We start from the raw sequence: 4,726 nt of genomic DNA on the forward strand, positions 1-4,726 counted from the left end.
AAGAATCCAGAAGCTGCCCCACGTTAGATAAGGGCCCCACTGCTGGCCAGAACTGGGCCAATAAGCGACATTCTTTGCACCTCTGTGAGAGCATATTTAAACAGAAGAAAAAAAAAAAAAAAGGCAAAAAAAAAAAAAAAAAGCTGCTGTAGAACAGCAGCTGGGAGAAAGAGAGGAGTGAGAAATAGCCTTGCAGGTGCTAAGATCAGTTATGAAGGAGGGGGAGACGTGCTCCATGTCCCGGAGCAGAAGTCCCCTGCGGCCTGTGATGAGGACCATGGTGAAGCAGGCTGTCCCCCTTCAACCTGTAGAGGAGACCATGGTGGAGCAGGTGGACCTGCACTGACAGAGGTTGTAGTTTGTGGAGGACCCCTGCCAGAGCAGATTCCAGGCCAGACCTGTAACCCGTGGAGAGGAGCCCACGCAGGACCAGGTGACCTGGCAGGAGCTGCTGCCCGTGGGGGACCCAGGTTGGAGCAGTTTGCTCCTGAGGGATGGACCCCATGGTCTGGAGCAGTTTTTGATATCTTGCCTCCTGACCTCCCCAGATATGTCCTTGTGTTTGGGGCAGCTTTTCAAACATTGCCTGCAAGATCCTGTCTCCCTGCATGGGGACGGTCAGTTTCTGAGACAGAAGTGACATCTTAGTGGGATGGAAGGACACAGCATGCTGTAGGCAGGCCCTGCACAGCATGCGTAGCAGCCCTGCACAGCCCCTGAGGGGCCCAGCCCCAGTTCGTGCCCCCCAGCTTGTGCTCCAGAAGGGCTCCCCTAGGTCCTGTGTCACTTTTCCCACCTGGGTCCCTCGGCTATCCAAGGAAACCTTGGAGGCAGTGTCCACCTCTGACTGGAAAACTGAAACCAGCCATGAAAATAGATTGAAGAAACAGTTCAAAGCTGTGCAAAAAAGGATTCTAAGTAATAGCTGAAATAATCTCCCTTGCCAGCATCACCAGCTTTTTTTTTTTTCTATGAATGTTCATTATTTATTTACACAGTTTTCCATTGACAACACCATGGAGAAGTGCAATAAATCAAATTATGCTTTCTTGAACAATAGTTTTATGCAAACATTTAGGAAAATACATTTTACATAAACACACATTTACCAAAACACATTTCCCAACAATTCTAATGCTTCTTTCTTTTTTTCCTTTTTTTTTTTTTTTTTCTCCTCCATTTCTTCTGTCCTTGAAGAGCACTCTGAGGGAGAGTCATTGCATTAAAGATTAATGCATGTTTAAAAGACTGAGATTGAGAAATACGCTCCATGCCATCATGAAGGGAGATAACAAAGAGTGTCAACAGTGTTGGCCCAAGTGCCCATCACTGAGGGATGCTGCTGGTAACTGTCTGAAAGGAGGACTTTGTACCACTGACACCTTGCCCCCAAAAACATCATCCCCTTTTTCAGTCCAAATATCACCAGTGTGGCTAAAGGGAACCCCAGGAAACCATGGCAAAGGCCTTGCTAAAGTGCAGGTTCACCTCGTTCCCTTCTTTCCCCTCCCCTTCTGTTTCAGCAGTTCCTTTGGTTCCTCCAACTGCCTGAAGAAGGCTGTGGCAGGACTTTCCCTATCACATTCCCAGGGTTAGAGGTGACAATTGCAGTTCTGCCAATCCTTTTTCTTGCCCTTCCTGAAGATGCGTTTGATGCCCACATTTTTCAAGTCCCCAGAAATCTTGCTGATCCAAATGCCTGACAGCCCGGTCGAGAAAGGCGGGGTAGTGTGACATAACAGAGAGGGGCATCTGCAATGAACCTATGCAAAAGGGGTTCCAGGAATCTCACAGGGACACTGGGGGTTGTTCCTGGAATCACACAGGGCAATGGCAGGGCTGTGTGAGGTGTCCACATCTGAGCAGACCTCATACACACATGCCTTTAGAGAGAGCTCCTGCAGTCACTGCCAGAGGCTGGGAGACACCTCAGCTGTGGGGTGCCTCGCCCTGCTCTGCCCTCCTCTGAGATACCCCAGGACATGAGGAATGGGCACAGAGACCTCGGTTCAAGGAGGAACGTCCCAGAGCTGCCTTCAGGTGGCTTCCCAGGGGACGTTACTTGGCCTTGTGATGCTATCTGCCCAGCTGGCCTTCATGAGACTTCTAGGAATAGCGGATGGCCTTTGTGCTCCTTCGTGTTCATCTCTCCACACACATATGACGTGCCTGCCAGCACCAGCATTGGGTTTCTCTTTCAATGTCTCCCATGCACATACAGCAGGCCCTGCTCTTCTGGGAAATCTTATCCCTCAAGAAGCAATGAGCAATGGCCTGGCCAGCCATTGCTGAACTTACTACCCACACCTCTGAGCTTGTGATGGCACTCTCCAGAGTATGAAAAATTATTAAAAAGAAAACCTTGTTCCTGCAATGCATTCTGAGTCATATGCAGAAGACAATAGGCTTTTTTTTTTTTTTTTTTTTTTAAATATTAGTTCATCAGTTTCCTCAAGGCATCCTTGAGCTCCTGGTTCCTCATGCTGTAGATGAGTGGGTTCACTGCTGGAGGCACCACTGAGTACAGAACGGATACCACCAGGTCAAGGCATGGCGAAGAGATGGAGGGGGGCTTCAAGTAGGCAACCATGACAGTGCTAACAAACAGGGAGACCACGGCCAGGTGAGGGAGGCATGTGGAAAAGGCTTTGTGCCAGCCCTGCTCAGAGGGCATCCTCAGCACCACCCTGAAGATCTGCACATAGGAAATAACAATGAAAACAAAAGAACCAAAGACTAAGGAAAAACTGAAAACAAGTAGCTCAAATTCCCTGAGGTAGGCATCTGAGCAGGAGAGCTTGAGGATCTGGGGGATTTCACAGAAGAACTGCTCCACAGCATTGCCATGGCAGAGCGGCAGGGAAAATGTGTTGGCCATGTGCAGGACAGCTTGGAGAAAGTCACTGCCCCAGGCAGCTGCTGCCATGGTGGCACAAGCTCTGCTGCCCAGGAGGCTCCCATAGTGCAGGGGCTTGCAGATGGCAACATAGCGGTCATAGGCCATGACAGTGAGAATTGAAAACTCTGAACCAAAGAAGAAGATGAAAAAGAGAACTTATGCAGCACAGCCTTGATAGGAGATGGTCCTGGTGTCCCAGAGGGAATTGGCCATGGCTTTGGGGACAGTGGTGGAGATGCATCCCAGGTCGAGGAGGGCGAGGTTGAGGAGGAAGAAGTACATGGGGGTGTGGAGGCGGTGGTCGCAGGCTACAGCGCTGAGGATGAGGCCGTTGCCCAGGAGGGCAGCCAGGTAGATGCCCAGGAAGAGCGCAAAGTGCAGGAGCTGCAGCTCACGCGTGTCTGCGAATGGCAGCAGGAGGAACTCGCTCACAGAGCTGCTGTTGGGCATTTTCTGACATTGAACACAGTTGTCTGTTGAAAAAGAGAAGGCAGAATAAAGTTAGAAGAGACTTCTCTGAGGAAAACATTTTGAAAGTCTTAGAGCACTCTCATCCCAAGCCTCTCTCTTTGCAGGAGAATCTTTCTGCAGCTCTACCGCTTGAGTCCCGGATGATTCTTTCTGAGGCTGACACTGGGAGCGGGGATTCCTGTGGGCTCCAGAGGAGTCCTTCCTGCTGTGAAGCATTCAGGAAGCAGGAAAAAGGGGGAAACTGAAGTTCAGTCCATTTATAAGATCCATGAACTTCGCAGTGTTGTTGCAAAGAACACCTCCCTCCAGTATAGAGCAAGGCTGATTTTCTTATGCTGAGTACAACAAGCACACTACTGTTTCCCAATATGTAGAGAGCTTAAAGCAGAGAAGCCCCAGTCCCACTGCAGATGGACAGAATCCTCACCTTGTCTGCAAGTGCATGAGCAGGATCTCAGCTTCTCCCTCTTTGCTAGGGCTACAGAGGCGTCACTCCAGCTGCCCACAGACAGCCAGTCAGCAGCAAGGACATGGCCTTAGTGCAGAGGTGTCTTCTCCTTGTGGCACCTGGAGAACACAAGGATGCCAAGAGAGAGCTGCATCCTGCTGGAGAGCAGCCTGAAGACCAGGAGAACACCCCATGGACAAACATGAATATTCATAAGCTGGACTGTCCCAGCATCCCAGCTCCATCCCTTCAGTGTCTGGAGGAGGCTTAGCACTTGGCTCCTGGCTGTCCAGGGGAAGCTGGGTTATGGCTCTCCATGGACTTTCTGCCAGACGTCCTCACCTCACAGTGCAATCCAGCAGCAGTCTCAAAGCCTACTGCATTGCCCACTGCTCTCCCAGAAACAAGACCCAGGAGGAGACACTTCCAGGACCTGCAGCTGCATGGCCCTGCAGCCAGACATTTACCTTGTCAAGGGCTGTGCAGATTTCTCCTGCAGGCAGCTCTCAGCATCCACCCACTCCCAACTGCCTCCAAGTCCTCTCTCCTTCTCTCCTCTCTTTGTGCCAGCTGCGGTCAGAGCCCCCAACCCTGCTGTGCTGTGCAGTGGAGCTGCTCCTGGGCAGAACTGTCTCTCTGCACCAGATCCCTCTTGCCAGGAGCAAGACTCAAAGAAAAAAGAAAGACTGGATTTGGAGACGTGGCATTTTTCAGGCTCAAGACTGGTGAACTATCCCTGATTAAACTGGTGTTTTTCAGAACTATTTTCCAACCTTTTTGCCATTTGAGTTACTCATTGTTGGAGAAAAATATGTGAATGGCAATACTGTCTAATAAGCAATAAAATGAGAAGAGATAATGTGTTATTCAGACTCTCAAAAACAAATCTGAAAGTTGTTTTTTTGTTC

General features: G+C 50.0%; 1 long non-coding RNA gene across 1 annotated transcript; it reads right to left on the reverse strand.

Moving 5' to 3' along the window:
• Nucleotides 1-3,239: 3,239 nt before the first annotated feature.
• LOC140000035 (uncharacterized) lies at nucleotides 3,240-4,423 on the reverse strand. Its single transcript, XR_011805356.1, has 3 exons — nucleotides 4,286-4,423; nucleotides 3,798-3,937; nucleotides 3,240-3,372 (listed from the first exon to the last, which is right to left on the reverse strand). It is a non-coding gene; the product is annotated as an uncharacterized lncRNA (long non-coding RNA).
• Nucleotides 4,424-4,726: the final 303 nt, after the last annotated feature.

Source organism: Anas platyrhynchos, chromosome 31 (assembly GCF_047663525.1).
Source record: "Anas platyrhynchos isolate ZD024472 breed Pekin duck chromosome 31, IASCAAS_PekinDuck_T2T, whole genome shotgun sequence".
Taxonomy (NCBI): Eukaryota; Metazoa; Chordata; class Aves; order Anseriformes; family Anatidae; genus Anas; species Anas platyrhynchos.